We start from the raw sequence: 12,673 nt of genomic DNA, 5'->3' as shown, positions 1-12,673 counted from the left end.
CTAGGGCATTTATGCTAATTTCAAACAAAATGAGGATGGTGAATCCACACCAGCACATGGAGAATTCATGGTTGACCAAGTATACTTACCTTCTGGCCAAATGTCAAGGTAGCTAATCAGACCAAATAATAACATTTCACGATGGAGCATAAGCACCCCTAGGATCATTCAGAGTCCTAAGTTTTCCCAATACACTTATCTCCTGGCCAATTCTCACAATCGCGAACTTGATTAAAATAAAAGACTACAATGGAGAATAAGTACCTTAAGGATCGTTCTCACTCCTAATTTTATCCAGTATACTTATCTTAAAGGTCTAGGGCATAACCCGGACCACCAATACACAACATCTAACGTGGAGCGTAAGCACCCTAGTCATTGTCTAAAAATGAGCCCTCTCTCTAACTAGGGCATAAGCATTACTTCTAGCAAGCAATCACTAGTTAGTTCATGTTGCAGATACATAAATCATAGATTGACTTACAAGTTGTCCTTTGCTATGCACGGGCAATCTTGCCACAGAGAATTCTGCCTTGTTAGACAACACTGTAACTAACATACAGTTTGCTCAGATTAATTATGACATTATAATATATTATTATTATTATACTTTTGGGCATTTAAGGTCACAACCAAATACCTACAAAGGGTATTTTTCGCCCTCACACATTTTAAGCCTTAACGACTTTTAATGTTTTCAGAAAAACTTCCCTCAAGGGGTCCACTTATTAGAAAGTTGGCTTTTATGAAACTTCCCATTCCGTTCTCACTATTGAACCTAGCCAGAAAAATATAGTTTTGGAAGCTTTCAAGGTATACCAATTTTATCATTTCTTGATAAGTTACCAAAAATCCCACACTTTTTAGTAAAATCACTTAAATCATAAACTTTGATAGGTTAAGTTAAATTAATTGATTAAGAAATAATTATACAAAGTATTCATTAGGTTTAGTTTATTCAAGAGAAATTAATAGAAAAAATATTTTATTTTAAAAAAGATAATTTAATTAATTTCTTTGAAAAATTAGGGTTTTGGACCCTTTTTAATTTTCTTAAACAAAATCTATTAATTAATAAAATATTAATTTTCTAATATGCAAACTAACCTTAGTAATTATTTAGTGTGATAAAATCATATTTATAATCACTAAGATTAAATTATATTTTCTTAGCCAAATACTCTAGAGAATTTGCCTCACATAAAATCATAGTTTGCCTATGGAATATTGGATTCGATCACTATACAATTATCCAAAAACCTATGCATGTATGATCAGCCAAGATAAAAATATTATTACAGTTCATACAATAGATTTAAACACATCAAATAACTCAAATATGACAGATTATTAAAAATGCAAGCATAAATATGTTGGAGTTGACCATATACCTCTTGTAGCCCTTATTGGAATGAACTTGGGTGACCTCTAGCAAGTTAACTCCTTTGTTCAACCTTTAATCTACATATTAATACTCCTTACAATCCTAACAATCAGATTATACAAACTCACAAGTTCATCTAAGTACACAAAACTAACAAAACTCAAACTTTGACAATAGAAAGTTTAGATTTTTACTTCTTGATGAACTAGCTTGAATAAATCTTCATTAGCTTCAAACAAAAACTAGGTAATTTAGAAATAAGTGCATAGAAGGAAGAATATGAGGGATAGAGTGTTTGGATGGGGATTTGTGAACAAAAATCGGAGACAAAGGCTAATAGGGTGGTCGGCCAAAGGTGGAGAGAAAATAAGGAAACTTAATGCCAATGTTTGCTAAAATGTAACTTATGAAGACTTTTGACTTTTTGGCTTTTATATGTGTTAAAAATGAAACCTAAATTACTAATATATCCCCCTTTCTGCCATCCTACCCTAATTCCAATTAGCTTTAGTTTAGTTCTTAATTAATCTGAACTTAGTTACTTTATTCTAAGCCTAACGTTGTGTTTTCTCTAAACGTTACCATGTGTTAATTTTTTTCTTACCTCACCAAATTAAAATCTTAACCTAGGGTAATTAAGTAAATAGGCATTGGAATTTAATTTAAATGGTCACACTTCTATATTTATAACTCGTGTAATTTAATTAGCCAAAATCCTATTTTTTAGCTAAATGTGCATTTCTCACAAAAATGCATTTTTAGAGATTTTTCACACAAAAATCAAACTTTTTGACCTTAATATAAATTATTTTGATAATTTAATGCCCAATAATATTTTTCCATAATTAAGCTCCTCAAATAATAATTTCTCCGAGAATTTACTCACTTTCGGTTTCCATCTTGGTCTGGGATTGAAATGCTCGGTTTGTCACCAAATCGCACATTTCACACCTTGACTAACGTTAACAAGATGATTTTTTCTTCCCAATCATATATTATTATTCAAAATAATATTCATATACAACTCACCACCCTGTTTTCTTATATTAGCAGGGGCTCGTAATGTGGGGCGTTACAATACCTACAATTTATAGAAGTTTCATCTCGAATAAATGGGGACACAATCTTTCATTTTGGCCTCTATCTCCCACTTCAATTCTTTAATGACATGGTTATGCCACTGAACCTTAACTAACGACACTGATTTGTTCCTCAACATTTTGTCTTTCTGGTCCAGAATTGCCACCGACTTGTCTTCATAGTGCAGTTGAGTGTCAACGCTTATCTTCTCATAACTGAGCACATGCGCAGGGTAGTTCGCATATTTTCTCAACAAAGATACATGAGATACATCGTGAACCTTTGACAATGCAGGCGGAAGGGGTAACCTATAAGCCACCTCCCCAATTCTTTCTAGGATCTCGAATGGTCCGATAAACCTCAGACTCAACTTTCCCTTATTTCCAAATTGCATAACTTCTTTCAGTGGAGCTATCTTTAATAGCACCATGTTGCCAACCTCAAACTCCAAGGGTCTCCTTCATTGGTCAGCATATTTTCATTGTCGATCTACCGAGATCTACAATCGTTACTTATTTCGTCGAATATCCTCAGTAGCTTGATTGACCTCGTCTGACCCAAGGAACTTTCTTTCACTGGCCTCATGCCAATGAATTGGTGAACAATATTTCCCCCCGTATAGAGCTTCATATGGAGCCATCTTGATGGTATCATGACTGCTGTTATTATAAGCAAACTCTATTAATGGCAGCTTCTTATTCTATGACCCTTGGAAAACTAGCACACAAGCTATCAACATATCCTTTAGGGTTTAGATGGTTCGTTCACTTTGGCCACAGTTTAGGGATGGAATTCAGTGCTAAACATCAGGGTAGTACCAAGTCTGGTGTGAATCCTCCCCCAAAATTCCAAAATGAAATACCTCTCACGATCAAATATAATAGAGAGGGGTACTCCATGGCGTCTTACAACATTTGCTGTGTAAATATCAACTAACTTATGTGCTGCATATGATATCTTGACATGCAGGAAATGAAGGGACTTAGTCAATCTATCTACAATAGCTCATATAGTATCCCCTACCTTAGGAGTAGTTGGTAGACCTAAAAAAAGTCCATGGTAATCATATCCCACTTCCATTCTCAAAGCTCCAGGGGTTGTAATGACCCAGCCGATCGTTGATGTTCCTTTGTTTGCTGGCAAGTTAAGCAGTGGGCCACGTACTCCACCACTTCCTTTTCCATTCTCAACCACCAGAAGTCCTTCTTTAAATCCTGGTACATTTTGTTGGTATCTGGGTGCATAGCATAATGGGCATTAAAACATTTCTTATTGATCTCTTCATCATTTGGAACACAGATTCTACCCTTAAATCCTAGCAACCCGTCATCCGAGATATGGAATCCCAACCTCATACCTTCTTCACCTCATGAATTAGTCTTCCAGCCACGCATCAACAAGTTGTGCTCCTCAAATAGCTTCCATAATGGTTGGCTGTACCGAGAGGCTTGCCAACTCACCAATCACTATCTCTAAATCTAGAGTAGAGATGTCCTACTTAAGCTCCCGTGGTACTTCTTGCAATGACAACAAGTTAAGCATTGGTTTTCGACTTACACCATCCACCACCTTGTTTGCATTTCCTAGGTGGTATAAGATGTCGTAGTCATAATCATTAAATAATTTTAACCATCAACGCTGCCTCATATTTAATTCCTTATGAGTGAAGAAATATTTAAGGCTATTGTGTATGGTGTAAATATCACAGTGGATTCTGTACAAGTAGTGCCTCTAGTTCTTTAGTGGAAACACCACTGCTGCTAACTCCAGATCTTAAGGGGTAATTCTTTTTGCAGTTTTTCAGTTGTCAGGAGGCATATGCTATGACTTTGTCATTCTGCATTAATATTGCCCCCAATCCTTGACCTGACACATCACTGCAATTGATATACCCCTCTGTACCATTAGGGATAGTCAAAACTAGAGCAATTGCCAGCCTTTTTTTAAACCTCCTAAAAGCTTTGTTCAAACTTATCTGTTCATTCGAATTTAATATCCTTGTGGGTAAGAGTAGTCATGGGTGTGGCTAATTTGGAAAAATCTTCCACAAATTGCCTATAACAACTTGCTAACCCTATGAAACTTCAAACTTCATGTGCGTTCTTTGGAGGTCTCCACTAATTCACTCCTTCAATTTTGGTTGGGCCTACTGAAATTCCCTTTCCTGACACCATATGTCCAAGGAAAGTTACTTTCTCCAGCCAAAATTCGCACTTTGAGAACTTTTCATACAACTTTTTTTCTTGTATTCATTGCAAAACTAGTTCTATGTTCACCGCATGCTACTCCATATTCTTTGAATATATAAGGATGTCGTCTATGAATACGATAACAAACTTATCTAAGTATTCACAGAACACCCTATTCATTAAGTCCATAAATGATGCATGGGTGGTTGTGAGTCCAAAGGACATCACTGTGAACTCATAATGGCCATAACGCTTTCGAAAAGCCATCTTTGGAAATTCCGAGTCTTTCACCTTCAGCTAATGATAACCAGATTGTAGATCAATCTTAGAGAATACTGACGCACCTTGTAAATGGTCGAATAAATAGTCAATTCGGGGTAATGGATATCAGTTCTTAACTATCACATTATTTAGCTCCCAGAAATCTATGCACCTTCTCATGGAGCCATCCTTCTTTTTCACAAACAGTATTGGGGCTCCCCATGGAGAATGGCTTAGTCTAGTAAACTTCTTGTTCAATAACTCTTCCAATTACGCCTATAGCTCCTTGAGTTTAGCTGATGCCATTCGATACGTTGGTCAGTTGCAGCTTTGTCTCAATCTCCTTGTCCACGATATTTGCAAGATATCTAATGCATCCATCATCAAGCATATTTCTCGCCTTTGGTGCCGAAATGATTGGCCACTTCATTTCCCAGGACGTGCCCTTGAATTCGAATGAATGCTTGCCTAACGGAGTGAATACCATATTCTTATGCTTGCAGTTAACAATGGCTCTATACTTGGTCAACCAATCCATTCAAAATATGATATCGTATTCATGTAAGTCCAACACTAACAGGTCAACTGTAAGTTCGCGTCCTTCTACCCAGATTGGTACGGCTCTAACCAATGACCACACCAGAATAACCTATCCCGAAGGTAAGGTTACTTCACAAGCTCATGCCTTCTATCTATCTTTTTCACAAAGGGAGAAGATATAAAATAACGTGATGCACCAGTGTCCATCAATGCATGTGCTGAAGTTTGGGCGATAGAAATCTGACCTACCACCAATTATGATGATCCAGCTCTCTTATCGCCTTGAGTGAGAGCAAAGACTCTAGGCGCAACTCCAATTTTCTTCTGTTGACCATTCACGCTCTTCAAAATCGAACTTGTGCAATCCTTGGCAAAATGCCCGTAGCCATCGAACGTAAACACAAGCTTTGGCATTACAATTGCCTAGATGACGTCAGTTGCATTTAGCGCAAACAGACCAATTTTCAAATTCGCGCATGGGTTGGTTATTAGAGTTTGACCCCCAAATGGTAGGTTATCTCAAGAAAACCAAAGGACTAAGCCTTCACTACTCCAAATTTCCTTCGATCTTAGAAGGATATACAGACGCAACCTAGATATCCAATCTTGGGGACAACTTTTCCACAATTGGTTGGGTATTTACACTTGGTGGGGGTGCAATTTCTTGGGGTTCCAAGAAAAAAACCTATATATCTTATTCCACTATGGAAGTAGAGTTTATAGCTCTAGCTGCTACCGACAAAGAGGCCGAATGATTAAGGGATCTATTAATAATGATACACTTAATCAAAGGGAATGCATCCACTATATCGATACATTGTGATAGCCAAGCAACATTGGCTAGAGCATACAGCGGGGTGTATAATTGGAAGTCTAGACACATCAGTCTAAGACATGGATATGTGAGAGAATTGATTCAAAGAGGAGTCATCTCAATATCCTATGTGAGAACAAGTGAAAATCTGGCAGATCCTTTCACTAAGCCACTAACGAGGGATTTAGTGGCTACTTCATCTCGAGGGATGGGACTTAAACTCCCTAAAGAGATTCACGATTGATGGTAGCCTATCTTAACACTAGTTATTTAACTAATGTTAGGTACAATATGTAACAACAAGTCAATCAAGTGAATATTAGTTGTACTCAAAACAAGTCCCATATGAGATGATGATTACTTGTGAGTTACCAAGTTGAGGGTTAAAACCGAGAGGTTTTTTTAATAGAATTCAGTCTTGTGAAGACAAGTATTTTTGGTAACAAAATACTATAAGAATTATACCTATATGGACCTAGGGGTGGTGCTGCCTCTCATGAGAATTGGGAGTATTCTCAAGAACGTCCATGAATGGAAAGTGCACATGGCCATTAACGATGCAAAGCGAGACATAGAGGTCTCAAGTGAACATCACAAAGGTGTGTGTGTTATCACCGATTTCTTATCATGCAAAGATGGTTCGATGCCTAGTGCAACCAAATTTTTTACAAATTTTGTGATACACTATAGTAAATTCAAGTTGAAAAACACTTTATTTTATGCAGCAATGCAATGACTCCTATAAGAGAGAGTTCTTATTTAATCAAGTGGGGGATATGTTATATTTTAAAATATAATGATTGATTAAATAAGTGTTACAATAGATAACTATTTAATCGAGTGGGGGAATGCTATATTATTTTATAATATAATATTTTAGATTAAATAAATGTGACAAAGAGTGTCACATATTGTAACATATAATAGAGAGTTACAATATTAAGATATATGTGAAATATCCATATGTAACATATTTCGTGTTACAAATTCAGTCACAAATTTGTAACTTGCAAATATTGCCCATTATTGTGTAGATTTTTTGTTACACAATATTGAGATGAATTTCTTAAAGCCATATGTGAAATGACTATTAGAGATATGATTTTAACCCCAATAATGTGTTTTGGGGGTTACAAAATCATTTGGGAGGGTGTTGGAACTGTTTGAAAAAATAACACATTTTTGTGTGCTAAAATTAGTCAGTGGCTGCAGCCACAGGATGTTGGTGGCCGCAGCCTGGGGAACAGAGGCTTGTGATCGCGACCACTCATGTTCCTGGCTGCTGCCACAGGAGAAAAATTGACCAAGTTTTTTCAGTTTTTTCCAACCTTTTTGAACGGCTCCAAAAGCCCAAATAACTATGAAATCTCATTTTTAATTCCATAAACATCCAATTAATCATTGGTAACAGTCATGGGAGTTGGTGGAATTTGACATTCAAAGGGTGTCTCTAAACTCTATAAATAGAAGCCTATTGCTCACTTGTAAGACACAACTTTTCTATCCGTTAGAGCACATGGCTAGAAAATACCTAGAGGCTTGATTATTCTAGAAAGCATTTCCAAAATCTACAAGAGATCTCTTAGTGCTTGAGTTAGGGGGAAATAAGCTTTTAGACAAGGGTTTCAAATCTTGTTCAAGTTGGTGATCCCCAACACTCCCCACTTTGGTTGTGTGAGTGAGAGTTTATTGTTTTTTGTTCTTGTTCTTATTTTCTACTTTGTTTTTCCTCATATTCTTCTTGTTCTATTTACTTGTACTTTTTTTAAGAGTTGTATTCCTCTCATTTCCTTTGTTCAAACACTTTTACTTTATTTGTATCTTTTTTGCTTAAAGTTGTGTTTCTCTACTTTCTTCTTCTTCTTCTTCTTCTAATTCTAATTCTTCTATTGTCTATTTTTATTTTCAGTCATAGAGTTGTAACACTTTTTAATCAATAATTATTTATTTTTAATATTTTGTCTAGAGTTGTACTTTTCTTACCAATTTCCATTGAGGCAAATTATATTTTCCTAACAAAGACTACTTAGACATCCATTTAAATTTATCTCGTAATCCATGCATAAAGTAGTGGATAAGAGTATGTAAACAGATTTAAGTTTGGTTACAGTAGAAGATATGTATTCAAGTAATAAATTATTTTTTCTGTTCATAGGCTTAGGCTATTAACATAACTTTGAAAAGTTTGTACTTTCCTCTGTTCTTCTATTCATCTTGAATATTCTATTTCAAACTTGCAATGATCATTTCTAGTACAATTTAACTAGAAAATATATTGATTATAATAATCATGCTTCATTAATGAAGCATTAAAGAGATACAAACTCTTTTGTAATCTTTTATGATTATTAAACTATTTCCCTAAATGACTACATGGAAAATTTTCAATTTATTCACATAACCACTTGTGAATCCCAACTTTTAAGTCTTTGATGTTGTACAATGAAACATGTACAGAGTATAACAAGTGTTAAAATTCTAGAAATAGTAAAGACGATAATGATTACTCATTATCTATTTAATCTTATCTAATATGATTATATTCCATTTCAAAAATCCTAATTTTGCTTAGCATTCTAGTTGTATGTGAGTTGGGTTTGAATTCCAAGTTCACATCAAATTACTTGAATTCCAAATTCGAGTTTAGACATCCTTTTGATCAGATCAAATAAGTCTCTAAGTGACTTTGCTTTGAAAGTTGCACGAAAATTTTGAGAAATTTTCATTGCATTCAATCAAAGTTAAACGTATCTTAAATAAATGTCAATCAATATTGACTTACTATTTATTTCTTTTAGTTGTGAACATTAAAATGATCAACATACATATCTATGTAGCTAAACGCTAATGTGATTTTTGAGCATTTATTAGAGAAAGGTCTTTTGGTTAACTTTAATTAACAGACTATATAAATATGGAGATAACCATTGAATGGTTGCAATAAAGGACTATCTTTTATTTGTTTTATGTGTCTAATTAATTACAAGCAAATGTAAAAAATAATTCACATATATGTTTCACTTAATTGTGGTTGGAATAAGATGTCTTATTAAATCTACGATTTGCACAATAATAAATAATTCATAATTATCATTTATACTCATTGATGAAATAGGTGGAACAAGTCTATTTCAAAAATAAGAACTGAATTTATTTTTAAAAAGAAATACTAAACTTGTTCATTTATCAAATAAAAGAATCTAAAAGCATAGATTCTAGAAATAATTCTAGAACTACTTTAAAGAAGAAAAAAAAAACTTAATACAAAGTTGAAAATGAATAAAAAAAACTAATTTCCATGCAGTTATCTCTTGATTTATCAATTTGCAATCATATTCTTCTTTCTTTTTCGCATTATTTTATTTTCTTGAATAATGCATTCCTCAAAACAAGACAAAAATATGGTGGCATAAAAATTTGAATCAACTATTCAAATATATTAAAAGGAGATGCGCAAATAATATTTACCCTTTCTTCTTGCAAACATCTTAAGTGATCAAAAGAATCTCTTTTGATCCTTCTCATATCCCGTATGTAAATCTAAGTTTCACATATCTTGATTTAATATCACCAGGCATAGTCTTAGTATGAAATGACGACCCAAATAATAAGATCTCATCTAATCTGCATATTTTTTATGACTATCATAATCAAATAAAATTGATGGCTCATCTGGAGGCACATCAATGATTGCATCATACACTTTTTGTTCACTCAGAATTATGTGTATGTTTTTGTACCAAACATCAAGATTGTTGAAGTCTAAATGAAAAGTACTTAGGTAGCCATCACGAGGATTCACTAGTTCTTTCACATTTCGAGGTTCTTGATCAGGATTAAGAGAATTAACCATTGTTGCTTGAAATAAATAAATAAAATATAATGATTTGAAACATATAATAAATATCATATTTTATTTTAAAAGGTAAACATGATGCATGAATGCAACATATTAAAACACATAAAAATATATAGTAATCCATAAAAACTTAATTTGAAAATTAATGAACCACCTTGGGGTAGGTCAGACTAACTCCACATTAATTTTGAGACAATTCTCAATTTCATAAGTGAAAACTTAAAATCGCCTTTTCCTTTTTTGACTTATGAACTACCACTAGTTTAGTCAAGATGCACTAGTCGTGGTCGAAAGCCTAGATACACATTTGGAGTGTAACTCATTATATTCAATCAATGACTTAACTCAAGAGTGTGCCTTAGGGTCAGTCAAACTTGAAATACATCACAAATTATATTCTCATAAGAGAAGTCAACTTTGAGATAAAATAAACGTATTTAGAAGCCTTTCCTTAGGGAGGCCGCAAATGGAGGCTACACAAGGCCCTTCCTATGCCTCTCGGGTTTCAACCAATAATGGAGACCATGGGACTTATTGTCATTACTCCCTCTCCCTTTCCCACTCACTATTTTGAAAAAGTGTGTTTTTCAAAAGATCAATGTTTCTTTATTTAGTTGTAAAAATAAATTTAATTATTTTTACCAAATGATATTCTAATAATTACTAATCCAATTAAGCAAAACAAAAACAAAATTGTGCCCTTAATTCTAATTCTAATTTTTCTTTAATTAAGAGAATATCATTTCTATTTTAATAAAATATTTTTCATTTAAACAACTTTAATTTGATTTACCATCTTAACTAATTAAGACTAAATTTATTATTATATGATTTATCATATATAAACATGTAACAAAATATAGGACATTGCTAATAGCATGTTTCTACATGAACGCGATGCATTCTATTTGCATACTGTGTGGGTATATGAATGGCATGTTATAATGTGTTGATGCAGTTTTTCGCCAATAGTAGATTTAGAAATATAATAAGGATATTAGTGCTTATTTGTGAACTGTAATGATAATATAAGAACCCTTTCGTACACACAAACTTTACGTGGTTCAGTGGTTAAAATTCACCTACTCCATGAGACAATATTATTGCTTTTCTCTCACAATTTCTACAGAGTTTCAGTAATACAAAAAGGCAATCCCCTTCCCTGTCCATTATCCTTAATATGTATAGTCGAATTTCCTGGACAGAATTGGGTAACCATGTGCATAAATATGGTATACATTTAATAAAGATTATACCCATTTACATTGGGATACGATTGCATAACATAATAGAATATACTCCTGTTGTCACTAATCATAAATGATAAATATGCAATACAGCCTGGGCATTAATAAGCGTATAAAGAGCCTGCGAGTCTCTTAGGATCCTTCAGTATACGTTCTGACCAGGTTTCCATGAGCTAAATATCTTCATCGAGCTGGTGATCAAAGATTATCGGAACCTTAGCTCGGATTAACTTCAGAGCGCCAAAAGGGGAATCTAGCCACTATATGTCTCGAAATGAACTGTTACCCTAAGAGGTAGCCTGATAACCACCTGAATGTCATAATTCCAAGTCCCAGCTCGAGCTGCTCACATCATTGTTTACCAGAGGTTCTACTTGGCTCTTTTCCACATATTCATCTGCTAGTTATACCCCGAGCTGAGTGACTAGAGTCGTGCTAATTTTTAGGGTACAAATTTTTCCCCCCAAGTTCCTGCTCGTGCTTGATGTCATCACTTTATGATATGCACAGTAGGGGCTTTTAGGCTTCTAACATGTAAAATCATGCCTACCTACTACTCGAGTGTTGGACACATGGCTGCCTGGAATTGGCATCCGTTTGGGTTTCAAGGATTGTGACAATAGACTATCAACTTTTTGTCGCCGTATGGCCCATTTAATCTTGGCCTTTGGATCTCGAGTTGTCCTAATCGGATGGCCCGAATAAATTCCCAAAGTTTACGTATAAATAGGGAGATTAGACCTAAACCTTACAACCTTTGCACTCAAAGACTTTCCTTTTCAAAAACAAAATTTCCCTTTCCCTCTCAAACTTTTTCCCAAAAACCTTCATCACCCTTCAGACTTTTAGAAGCTTTCAAGGAGCTTTCTGTGGACGTATCGACATTTTCTTTGAACGAACATATAAACTATAAGTATTTCCTCACCTAGTTTGAATTTTTCAATTCTTTATTTTCTAGTGAGATATTTTTTTTTTTTACATCAGAGAACATTCTTTGTTCACTATCTCTTATGCTATGCCTGAGTTTAAATATGGTTTGGTTTAGGCTAAATGAACTAGACTAGGCTTGGTTAGAAATAAGGTATTCATAAAAGTGGGTGAATTTTCTGGGTTTTACAAAGAAAATGTTACTGGTAAATCGATTAGAATGCATGTTTGAATGTAGAAGCCAAGAGGGTTTTAGGTTTAGTTCTGGGTAGCTTAAGGGTCACGATTCCTTAAGCGGTTTTGCATTAAACTGCTTTCAAAAGAAAAGTAGTGTGTTTGACGAGTTTGACACACAAATTCTGAAGTATTAGG

This window comes from Humulus lupulus, chromosome 8 (assembly GCF_963169125.1).
Source record: "Humulus lupulus chromosome 8, drHumLupu1.1, whole genome shotgun sequence".
NCBI lineage: Eukaryota > Viridiplantae > Streptophyta > Magnoliopsida > Rosales > Cannabaceae > Humulus > Humulus lupulus.
This window is presented reverse-complemented; position numbering follows the sequence as displayed.